We start from the raw sequence: 13,302 nt of genomic DNA on the forward strand, positions 1-13,302 counted from the left end.
ATACCAGAATTTTTACTCACTCAGAAGTTACATTCTTCAGTATAAATATTGGCCTTCAGTTTACAAGTTTGATTAAAATCCAGAAGTTTCACAACCTCCCCATAGGTGAAGTAAGGAACTCAATAAGCATTGAGGGCTAGACCCTGGACCTCCAGAAAAATGGGAACTTCATTCTATCCCCATGATATATGCTCAATAACTAATGAAGGAATAAAAGAAGGGAGGGGAGCAGGGGAGATTTGTGATGACCTATGAATTCTGGGAGCTTTTCAATGTCTTTCAATATCTTAAAGCTCTCTCGCTCTCTCTCAACTGCAGCAAAATGCCACATTTACCTGTAGATAAATATATTGCCATTAAATATTATGCAAAACAGCTGTATACTAAGTGGGACAGTGGGAGAAAGAGAGGGAGATATTGTTTCGGGACCAAGAAATACATGTTTCTATCTGGTATTTGAGTTTCAGAATTCTTTATGCAGATGCAGTTAAAAAGAATCAGTAGTGAAACCAGTTGTACTGCATTTGATTTATCATATAATTTATAAATATCCACTTTACTGTCTTGAACAGATAGTCAAAACTCAAGTTTCAGGCAATAAGAAACAAATCCTGTGTGAGATAAACATATAACTCACTTTCAGAATGGTTTTATGTTTGGAATGGAGCAATAGGGCAATGACTGAAAGCCACACATGACTAAACCCCATTCTCCAATTAAGCAACTTTATACATGCAAATAAGTGGACAATCTGCAAGTGAGACCTAGGATTTATGTAATTTCCCAAGTTCTAAAAATAAGTAATATGATTTCATGGATAATATTTTTTAAATCCCAGATGTTATTTTGACTATAAAAATGGATTTCAGATCACAGCACAAACATATACTATGTGTGTGTTACAAGGATTAATTTAATCGAAGTATTATCCCTGATGGCTCTGATCTATGTATAGAGTTTTAGCTGAAAGTTGCATAGAACATTAAATACTCATTGACCTTAAAGAATAATTCACTAAGTGTATGGATTTTGTGTAATTAATTTTCATTAAGTGAATCAACAGGAAAAAATCAATAACATATGGTTAAGTATCTGGCTTCTGTATAATCCATTTCCCAAATAAATAAAATCTCATTTCTTTGTTAGTATCTATTTTTAATTAGTAACTACTTCTCTCAAAAAAATCATTTTTTAGTTATTCATATTCACTTTTTATTGTCCAAATATGCAATTTATTTTATATACATTATTCTATATAGGACATTTTTCTATACAGTCTCCAAATTCACTGGTTAAAATTTAAAATAACTAGAGAGGAAAAAAGAATACAAATATTTCCAAATCCTAAAAAATTAAAAGATATATTAAGGGCACTCATAACACTTCAAAGCTAGCTAAAGTTTGAAAGCATTAGGACATATTATAAGTCTTGAATAATAGTTTTTTGTTCTTTGAAACTTTCTCAAAAGTCCCTTAGAACTTTTCCAAAACTGATTCTTTATTCCTCAGGTGTCAAGATGTCTGCTACAGATTTTAGCTCCAAAGCTTTCCTAGTTTTAGGCTGTATTAAGATTTATATTTTTTTATCCTGGCTCTGCTACTTATTCACTGTTTGACTTGGGGATAGTCAATGCCTCAGTTTTCTCATTTGTAAAATGTAAATAACAATTCCTACCTCATAGGGTGGTTGTAAGGATTTGAAGAAGCATATTCATACAGTGCCTAGCACAGGGCCTGGCCCACTGTGGCAGCTGTGGTGGAGGTAGAGTTGATGGCGGTGTTGGCTGCTGATTGACCACAAAGGAAAACATAGACAGTATTTCCTGGGCTTCACTAACTGAATGTGGGAAAGGGCTTTAAGTGGTAGTGTACTGCTGTTTGCTTGGTCTGGCTTGGAGTGCCCACTGGAAATATTCATTAACTTTTCAAGCTTGGCAGTTGTAGAAGCATTTACACCATGGGGAATTGTCAAACTCCACACCAGGGCTGCTTCCCATCCCCCTCAACCCCCGGTACTACCCCAGCAAGGTGCCTGCACAATGCCAGCTCTAAGCCTTGTTTTATGGAGTTTATTTATTAAAGAAACTTGCCTAAGCTCAGATTGTTCTTTCTTTTTTAATATTTATTTATTTATTTATTTTGGTTGTGCCAGGTCTTAGTTGTGACAGGTGGAATACTTAGTTATGGCTCCAGGGTTCCTTAGTTGTGGCTTGCAGGCTCCTTAGTTGCAGCAGGCAGGCTCCTTAGTTGTGGCATGTGAACTTTTAGTTGTAGCATGTGTGTGGGATCTAGCTCCCTGACCAAGGATCGAACCCAGACCCCCTGCATTGGGAGTGTGGAGTCTTATCCACTGTGCCACCAGAGAAGTCCCCCTCAGATTGTGTTTATGGCCACATATTTCAATAGATCCTTTATTATTCATGATTTAAGCTTAATTTATGGGTTGCCCCAAGGAATAAATGCAAACCTTTTAACCCTTGTTTTTCTTTTCTATTTTTTCCCTTTTTTTTTTTGGCTGCACCGCACGGCTTGTGAGCTCTTAGTTCCCCGACCAGGGATTGAACCTGGGCCCTCGACAGTGAGACGGCAGAATCCTAACAACTGGACCACTAGGAAATTTCCCAAATCCTGTTTTTCAATATTCTGCTCTGCTTCTTCAGCCTGCTTAATAATGAACTGCTCTTCATTTCTCTGTGTCTTTACTCTCTATTTCATGGTTTTCTGTACCAGGAATCTATAGGTTAACACTCAAGGAAGCAGAAAGGAAGAGAAAAATGAAAAACAAAACAAAACAAAACAAAAAAACCCTCTGCAACTTCCTTTTTAAGCCTGTATTTCTTTGTGTTCATACACTGTGGCAAAGACAATACTATGTATACACCAAACTATTTGCATTTTCCTCCTGGACACACAGGAAGGTTACATTTCCCAGCACTCTGGCATCTGAGTGGGCCCATATGACTAGTTCTGGCCTAAGGAATGTCAGTAGAAGTGATGTACACCACTTCTAAATCTGGTCCTTAACAAAGTTCTCACACCTTTTCTTCTCTCTCTCAATCTCTCTCCCTCTCTGTCTTCCTCTGTTTCCCCATGTACCAGCCTGGACATAGGACTCCAAAATGGCAGAATCACACAAAAATAGCTCAGATAATTGAGGACCCTCTGAGAAAAGGTGCCTGATCTGCCCCAAACACAAGTGAAAATAAACTTACACTGTGTTTGTCACGGAGAGTTCAAAGACATCTTATTACAACAAAAAGAAACACATAAATACTATCAACCCTCCCTGTTTATACACAAAGTCTTCAGAAAGAAGGGGAGGGAAGAAGGTCTATATTCAGGGAAGACTAGACTAGTGTTATTTCCATTCTCTATACTTGGCTTGTGTTTTAAGAATGTTCAGTAGAATAATTTTAATGCCTAGTTTACTGTAGAACTCTACTGTTTAATCATAGTCATTTACCCTTTCTGAATCTCAGTTCTTCATCTAATAAACTGAGAAAGTTTGGAGTAGATGATTCTGTGTGATTCTTCCCAACCTCAAAATGCTATATAACCAATAGTATATTTAGAGTCAGAAAAATGACTCTTGAGAAATATTGAATTTATGGGCTTGCTTTTTTTTTAACATATCTTTTTAACTTGCTTTGGTAAAAGTATACCAAAGTCCTTGATCAGGCACATATGGAGTCTGAGAATTATATTGCTCCCATGCAGAATACAATCTAGTTTGTAATAATTCGTTTTATAATATGGTTTCCTGAACTATTGATATAATGTGTTGAAAAACAGTCTTTAAAATCACCCCATATTAATAAGAAAGTAATGCCAAACATTTTATTTCTGATTGTGCTATGAATGAAAGTAAAAGCACTGCCTAAAAAGTCTGTTTTTTAAAATTAATTAAAATACATTTTTAAAATTGAAGTATAGTTGATTTACAATGTTTCAGGTATACAGCAAAGTGATCCAGATATATTTTTTTTCTTTTTCAGATTCTTTTCCATTATAGTTGTTACAAGATATTGAATATAGTAGCTCCTTGTCATTTATTTATTTTATATATAATAGTGTGTATCCATTAATCCCAAATTCTCAATTTATCCCTCCCCCCGCCTTTCCCCTTTGGTAATCATAAATTTGATTTCTATGTCTGTGAGTCTATTACTGTTTTGTAAATAAGTTCAGTTATATCATTTATTTAGATTCCACATGTAAGTAATATCATATATTTGTCTTTCTGTCTGACTTACTTCACTTAGTATGATAATCTCTAGGTCCATCCATGTTGTTACAAGTGGCATTATTTCCTTCTTTTTCATGGCTGAGTAATTTTCCATTGTATATATGTACCACATCTTCTTTACCCATTCATCTGTCAGTGGACATTTAGGGTGCTTCGATGTCTTAGCTATTGTAAATAGTGCTGCAATGAACACTGGGGTGCATGTAACTTTTTGAATTATAGTTTGTCTGTATATATGCCTAGGAGTGGGATTGCTGGATCATATGGCAACTCTATTTTTAGTTTTTTTTAAGGAATATCCATACTGTTATCCACAGAGACTTCCCCAATTTACATTCCCACCAACAGTGTACAAGGGTTCACTTTACTCCACACCCTCTCCAGCATTTATTATTTGCAGAGTTTTTGAGGATGACTATTCTGACTGGTGTGTGTTGTTACCTCATTGTAGTTTTGATTTGCATTTCTCTAATAATTAGTGATATTGAGCAACTTTTCATGTGCCTCTTGGCCATCTGTTTGTCTCCTTTGTTGAAATGTCTATTTAGGTCTTCTGCCCATTTTTGGATTGGGTTGTTTGGTTTTGTTTATACTGAGCTGTATAAGCTGTTTGTATATATTTGAAAATTAAGCCCTTGTCAGTCGCATCATTTGCAAATATTTTCTCCCAGTCCGTAGGTTTTCTTTTCATTTTGTTTATGGTTTCCTTTGCTATACAAAAGCTTTTAAGTTTAATTAGGTCCCATTTGTTTATTTTTACTTTTGTTTCCATTACTATAGGAGTAATTTTTGAAGAGTTAATTAATTAAAATACATATTTTTAAAAATATGCCTACTTTTCAGGTAATTCATGTGTAATTTCACATAATTTCATTATTCTGAAGCTCTACTAAATGGGAAATGAGCCAGTAGAAAGTTCAAGGATAGACCTGGGAGTTACCCCAATTCAACAAATACTTGTTAATAACCTGCTATGAGTCAAGTCCTGTTTTGGACACTATATGAAAAGATAAAACTATGGATAAGATACTCCTGTTCTCAAACACAGAATATGAAACAAAGATATAATAACTATAATATAAGGCAGGTCATAAGACCTGGCAAAGCCATAAGCTAAAGGTGTAATTCAGAAAAAGGAGGGGTCACATCCAAACAAGAACAGGGAGGGCTTAATCAAGAATTTGGTACTTGGATGCTTCATGAAGACAGATAGAATTTTGGCAGATGGAAATGGAAAAAGAGTATTCCTAGTAAAGGGAACAGCAAGAGCAAATGTGCAAAGGTGAGAAAATGTGGCATAATTTCAGAAAAAAGCAAATTGATAGGTTTGACTGAAGTATAGAAAACTGCATAAGCACTCATGAGAGGTTATATTGGGAAAGTAAATTATGGAGGGCCCTAAATACCAGGCTGAAGAATACGTATGTACTCAATTTGAAATAGGCTTGTGGGTCACTAAAGATTTGGGGTGAGACGGGTTCAAGATAATGTCAGTAGCTTAAGAAGAAGTAAAAATATGGGGGCCGTCAAATATCAACGGAAGCAATTAGACATGGACCACAGGATTGCTGGTAGGTTAGATTCAAGTTTCTTGAACTTTTTCAAGGTCCCAAATGCTCTTAATGGATTCTGTGGGAGAAGCTGCCCTGCTGGCCTCATAGTGTTACCCTAAATGCCACATTTTCCCTGGTAGTTATCAGAACTAGGAGTTGCCCAGTATATTATCAAGATTAAAATTTTAAAATTGTTCCAGATATGCCTCATTCCCAAAGTAGATATAATTCCCCGCAAAATGTGGATAAATAAACGTTTGAAAGATCAAATTGTATTCTGTATGCTGCAAAACAAAAGATCATTTTGTACGAAGAAACACTGTTCACAGTTTGTTTCTCAAACTTCTTTTAAACCTGTTGCCCCTTTCTAATAAACCTAAAAATCTCAGGCCCTTTAAATTTAAAACCATTTAAATTTAAATGTTATTTGAAAGTTCAGTGTAAATAAGTATTAAGAATACACCAAAATAATTATACAATTAAATACTTTTTTAAAACTAAATATGTTTGTTTGCATTCTGATGTCACCACCCGCTACCTCCCAGGATATACCTCCCCCCACACACACCAAAAACATCTAAAATATTTGAAAAAACAAAACAAAAACAAAACACTGACTCTAAAACAGTGCCATTGCTTACAAAAACAGCGCTTTGCTGTCTCAGAGCTAATTACACACTCAAAGGAGGGCAAATTTATTAGTTAAACTTCCAAATTATCTACACTAAAGGAGGTAACTAAAGACAGAAAGAAAAAATAACAATGAATAATCCAAAAGTCATATATTTCTTACTTTGGAATGCTAACTGGTATACTTTTCTAATACTGTTTAACCTAATCTATTATTGTATCTCCTATTCCCACACTAATTTATAACGTAAGAGAGACTGAAAACAGTGCTGATTTGAAGAAGCCACTGGAAGTTCCAGAACATGTCTGAGTAATCCATAAAACATATAACCCATATACAGAAAGTTGAGAACCAAGATATTATAAGGTTAGTGACTTAAAATAGATGCAAATGCTTTCCTTTGTAATTTTTTTCTCATCTTTTAGGTTGGTAGTATTACATTACAATACAGTTGAAAACATCGTTCTTACAGTTTTGTAATTTTCCCTTATTTGACATAATTTCCCCTTGCTCTTACCTTTCTTGTTCCTCAGCTGCTCAGATGCTCTCCCACCTTCTGATGTGCCCAGACACTATCCATCAACTAGATCGTCATTTCTCAGGGAAGCACTGAAGCAAAAAAGGAGGGGAGACACTAAATGAGCCATCTCCATTTTTACAGATGAAAACATTGAGCTTATAAAGGACACCTTCTTGAACTTTATACTTTTTAAAGTGTATTATTTCATATGTTTTATTTCAATTTGTTTAACTTTCATTAGAGTCTTCCTTGATCTGAAAAAGTGAGTTCCTAAAGGCAGGGGTGGGATATGTTAAGATTCATATTTATGATACTTGGATTAAAATTTTTTCTTCACATGTAAATACAAAAATTAGGGGTAAAAATGCTAAGAAAATGTTTGTTTTCTTGGATTTTGTTAAGCCATGCATTTTTATAAAGTTACCTATCTGTGAAATTGTTTGTATGATTTTACATATTATGGTCTTAAACCAAGCAAATAAATATTTAGCCTTATGTCCAGACTAAAATAAATGTATCCAAAGGAAATTAAGGCTAAAAGAAATTGCTGTTTCTTTCAGCCATCTCCCTAGTAAAAGTTCATGAGGACTGGTACTGAGTCTCAAATTATTTGAGCACATTTTGCTGTGGCCTACACACAATATTTTGAGAATTGCAACACCCAACACAATACTTATGCATAGAGAATGTGTCCAAAAAAAGAGGTGAATTTGTAAATGAATAAGTTAAATTGTATAGGGAGCAAGAGAATTGGTAAGTATAAGAACAATTGAAATGGAAATAAAAGTGGGACAATTTCAGTGATATTTTATAATAAAGTGACAACTGTGTAATATTTAGATTCATTTAACTCATTTATGTTACTTCTACTTCATAATTCATTTTTGTATTTTTAAATTCCAAGAGCATTTAAATAAAGGTAAGTCTAAAGTTATGTCAAATTTGTTTTTCTATGCTAGAAATTCTAAAAACGATATTTTGTATTACTTGTTAATACAATATGTTAAATTGTTATATTTTAAGAGAAACTGTCACATTAAAATTAAAGATTTGTTTCTATTATAACCTCAGTGTATATTGGATATTCTTGCACCCTGTGGCCCACTTATCCATTTTTGGTTTTACTTTTGTTTGTTTGTTTTAGTATTCAGTGATACACTGACATAATTTAGAAAATGAGAATTTTCATATTTTATTTCTCAAGCATATGAACAAATTGCATTGGAAAGTATGAAAACAAAGTGTACAAATGTCTTTGAACAGAGCAATGAATGCCCTCTAGTGTTTCTTGCTAGAATATCAGTTTAATAATAGCAAATGTGAATATGTATATGATATTTTCATAGCTATTTAAAAAATTAAACTCATAAATAATAGACTCTGAATGTGTATGCTTTAAATGTTACCAAAAAATGGAATAGCAAGGAATTTCATTAAATTTTGTCCTACCTAAATAATAGATATTATTATAATGTATACACAAAGGTGATAGAAATCAGAGCTGTTAGTTTTTCAGATATGGGGTAGCTGACACCCCTGAAAAACACATACTGTCTTTCTAGTACTACCTTTCTAGCAAACTCCAAACTAAAGTAGTTACAGGAGGCCTTCTTAAAGCATCAATATACAAGTAATAGTCACCAAAGCCACACTTTTTCCCTGTCCACTGGTATGCATATACAGAGCTCCTACCTCTAGAAGACAAAACACTATTTCTGAACTAGTTCCGGGAAGATGGTGGAAGAGTAAGATGCGGAGATCACCTTCTTCCCCACAGATGCACCAGAAACACAACTACACGTGGAACAACTCCTACAGAACACCTACTGAACGCAGGCAGAAGACCTCAGACCTCCCAAAAGGCAAGAAACCCCTCACGTAGGGGTAGGGCAAAAGAAAAAAGAATAAACAGAGACAAAAGGATAGGGATGGGACCTGCACCTTTGGGAGGGAGCTGTGAAGGAGAAAAGGTTTCCATATACTAGGAAGCCCCTTCGCGGGCAGAGACTGCGGGTGGCGGAGGGGGAAGCTTCGGAGCCGCGAAGGAGAGCACAGCAACAGGGGTGCAGAGGGCAAAGCGGGGAGATTCCTGCACAGAGGATCGGTGCCGACTGGCACTCACCAGCCCGAGAGGCTTGTCTGCTCACCCGCCGGGGGTGGGGGGCGGAGCTGGGAGCTGAGGCTCAGGCTTCGGTCGGAGCACAGGAAGAGGACTGGGGTTGGCGGCGTGAACACAGCCTGAAGGGGTTACTGCGCCACGGCTGGCCGGGAAGGAGTCCGAGGAAAAGTCTGGAGCTGCTGAAGAGGCAAGAGACTTTTTCTTCCCTCTTTGTTTCCTGGTGCGCGAGGAGAGGGGTTTAAGAGCGCTGCTTAAAGGAGCTCCAGAGACGGGCGCGAGCCGCGGCTAAAAGCACGGACCTCAGAGACGGGCATAAGACGCTAAGGCTGCTGCTGCCGCCACCAAGAAGCCTGTGTGAGAGCACAGCTCACTATCCACACCCCACTTCCGGGAAGCCTGTGCAGCCCGCCACTGCCAGGGTCCCGGGATCCAGCGACAACTTCCCCGGGAGAACGAACGGCGCGCCTCAGGCTGGTGCAAAGTCACACCGGCCTCTGCCGCCGCAGGTTTGCCCCGCACTCCATACCCCTCCCTCACCCCGGCCTGAGTGAGCCAGAGTCCCCGAAGCAGCTGCTCCTTAAACCCCATCCTCTCTGAGCGAAGAACAGACGCCCTCCGGCAACCTACACGCAGAGGTGGGGCCAAATTCAAAGCTGAGCCCCGGGAGCTGTGAGAACAAAGAAGAGAAAGGGAAATCTCTCCCAGCAGCCTCAGAAAAAGCGGATTAAAGCTCCACAACCAACTTGATGTACCCTGCATCTGTGGAATACATGAATAGACAACGAATCATCCCAAATTGAGGAGGTGGACTTTTAGAGCAAGATTTATGATTTTTTTCCCCTTTTCCTCTTTTTGTGAGTGTGTATGTGTATCCTTCCGTGTGAGATTTTGTCTGTATAGCTTTGCTTCCACCATTTGTCCTAGGGTTCTTTCCGTCTGTTTTTTTGTTTTTTGTTTTTTTCTTAATAATTATTTTTTATTTTAATCACTTTATTTTATTTTCTTACTTTATTTTATTTTACTTTACCTTCTTTCTTTCTTTTTTTCCTTCCATCCCTCCTTCCTTCCTCCTTCCCTCCCTCCTTTCCTTCTTTCTTTCTTTCTTCTTCTACTAATTCTTTCTTTCTACTTCTTCTCCCTTTTATTCTGAGCCATGTGGATGAAAGGCTTTTGGTGCTGCAGCCAGGCGTCAGTGCTGTGCCTCTGAGGTGGGAGAGCCAACTTCAGGACACTGGTCCACAAGAGACCTCCCAGCTCCACATAATATCAAACAGCAAAAATCTCCGAGAGATCTCCATCTCAACGCCAGCACCCAGCTTCACTCAATGACGAGCAAGCTACAGTGCTGGACACCCTATGCCAAACAACTAGCAAGACAGGAACACAACCCACCCATTAGCAGAGAGGCTGCCCCAAATCATAATAAGTCTACAGACACCCCAAAACACACCACCAGACGTGGACCTGCCCACCAGAAAGACAAGATCCAGCCTCATCCACCAGAACACAGGCACTATTCCCCTCCACCAGGAAGCCTACACAACCCTCTGAACCAACCGTAGCCACTGAGGACAGACACCAAAAACAACAGGAACTACGAACCTGCAGGCTGCAAAAAGGAAACCCCAAACACAGTAAGATAAGCAAAATGAGAAGACAGAAAAACACACAGCAGTTGAAGGAGCAAGAAAAAACCCCACCAGACCTAACAAATGAAGAGGAAATAGGCAGTCTACCTGAAAAAGAATACAGAATAATGATAGTAAAGATGATCCAAAATCTTGGAAATAGAATAGACAAAATGCAAGAAACATTTAACAAGGACCTAGAAGAACTAAAGATGAAACAAGCAATGATGAACAACACAATAAGTGAAATTAAAAATACTCTAGATGGCATCAATAGCAGAATAACTGAGGCAGAAGAACGGATAAGTGACCTGGAAGATAAAAGAGTGGAAATAACTACTGCAGAGCAGAATAAAGAAAAAAGAGGATCTAAGATGGCGACTGTGGAACCGGAAACCACCCCTACTCCTAATCCCCCACCTACAGAAGAAGAGAAAACAGAATCTAATCAGGAGGTTGCTAACCCAGAGCACTATATTAAACATCCTTTACAGAACAGATGGGCACTCTGGTTTTTTAAAAATGATAAAAGCAAAACTTGGCAAGCAAACCTTCAGCTGATCTCTAAGTTTGATACTGTTGAAGACTTTTGGGCTCTGTACAACCATATCCAGTTGTCTAGTAATTTAATGCCTGGCTGTGACTACTCACTTTTTAAGGATGGTATTGAGCCTATGTGGGAAGATGAGAAAAACAAACGAGGAGGACGATGGCTCATTACATTGAACAAACAGCAGAGACGAAGTGACCTCAATCGCTTTTGGCTAGAGACACTGCTGTGCCTTATTGGAGAGTCTTTTGATGACTACAGTGATGATGTATGTGGAGCTGTGGTTAATGTTAGAGCTAAAGGTGATAAAATAGCAATATGGACTACTGAATGTGAAAACAGAGAAGCAGTTACACATATAGGGAGGGTATACAAGGAAAGGTTAGGACTTCCTCCAAAGATAGTGATTGGTTATCAGTCCCATGCAGACACAGCTACTAAGAGCGGCTCCACCACTAAAAATAGGTTTGTTGTTTAAGAAGACACCTTCTGAGTATTCTCATAGGAGACTGCGTCAAGCAATCGAGATTTGGGAGCTGAACCAAAGCCTCTTCAAAAGCAGAGTGGACTGCATTTAAATTTGATTTCCATCTAAATGTTGCTAAGATATAAGAGAAGTCTCATTCGCCTTTGTCTTGTACTTCTGTGTTCATATATTTTTTTTTTTCTTAATTTTGGCTAGAGTGTCCACTATCCCAATCAAAGAATTACAGTACACATCGTCCCCAGAATCCATAAATGTGTTCCTGGCCCACTCTGTAATAGCTTAAAAGAATTAACGATTACAAACACATTTGACCCATCTACAATATTAAAGAAAAGAATTTGCATTTCTATACCTTACAAGAGAACGATTCTGTTTATGTTCCATTGTATGCAGGAGCATATTTTGCTGGTTTGAAAGAGTATGATGCATACAGTTTTCTAACAATTTTCTTTGTTTCTTTTTACAGCATTGTCTGTGCTGTACTCTTGCTGATGGCTGCTAGATTTTAATTTATTTGTTTCCCTACTTGATAACACTAGTGATTCTGATTTCAGTTTTTCATTTGCTTTGCTTTTGTTTTTTTCCTCATGTAACATTGGTGAAGGATCCAGGAATATGACACAAAGGTGGAATAAACATTAATTTTGTGCATTCTTTGGTAATTTTTTTGTTTTTTTGTAACTACAAAGCTTTGCTACAAATTTATGCATTTCATTCAAATCAGTGATCTATGTTTGTGTGATTTCCTAAACATAATTGTGGATTATAAAAAATGTAACATCATAATTACATTCCTAATTAGAATTAGTATGTCTGTTTTTGTATCTTTATGCTGTATTTTAACACTTTGTTATACTTAGGTTATTTTGCTTTGGTTAAAAAATGGCTCAAGTAGAAAAGCGGTCCCATTCATATTAAGACAGTGTACAAAACTGTAAATAAAATGTGTACAGTGAAAAAAAAAAAAGAAAAAAGAATGAAAAGACCTGATGACAGTCTCAGAGACCTCTGGGACAACAATAAATGCACCAGCATTCTAATTATAGGGGTTCCAGAAGAAGAAGAGAAAAAGAAAGGGACTGAGAAAATATTTGAAGAGATTATAGTTGAAAACTTCCCTAGTATGGGAAAGGAAATAGTTAATCAAGTCCAGGAAGCACAGAGAGTCCCATACAGGATAAATCCAAGGAGAAATACGCCAAGACACATATTAATCAAACTGTCAAAAATTAAATACAAAGAAAACATATTAAAAGCACCAAGGGAAAAACAACAGATAACACACAAGGGAATCCCCATAAGGTTAACAGCTGATCTTTCAGCAGAAACTCTGCAAGCCAGAAGGGACTGCCAGGACATATTGAAAGTGATGAAGGAGAAAAACCTGCAACCAAGATTACTCTACCCAGCAAGGATCTCATTCAGATTTGATGGAGAAATTAAAACCTTTACAGACAAGCAACAGCTGAGAGAGTTCAGCACCACCAAACCAGCTTTACTACAAATGCTAAAGGAACTTCTCTAGGCAAGAAACACAAGAGAAGGAAAAGACCTACAATAACGAACCC

The 13,302-nt window shown here is 37.3% G+C and overlaps 1 pseudogene across 1 annotated transcript; it reads left to right on the plus strand.

The window, feature by feature from the left end:
• The first annotated feature begins 11,069 nt into the window (after window positions 1–11,069).
• On the plus strand, window positions 11,070–12,541 carry LOC113619092 (eukaryotic translation initiation factor 4E pseudogene; annotated as a pseudogene). The gene has a single exon (XR_003432278.1). The product of XR_003432278.1 is annotated as a eukaryotic translation initiation factor 4E pseudogene (transcript).
• Window positions 12,542–13,302: the final 761 nt, after the last annotated feature.

The sequence above is a fragment of the Aethalodelphis obliquidens genome, unplaced genomic scaffold (genome assembly GCF_003676395.1).
Source record: "Aethalodelphis obliquidens isolate GAN/ISIS:26980383/991018 unplaced genomic scaffold, ASM367639v1 scaffold6, whole genome shotgun sequence".
Classification (NCBI taxonomy): Eukaryota; Metazoa; Chordata; class Mammalia; order Artiodactyla; family Delphinidae; genus Aethalodelphis; species Aethalodelphis obliquidens.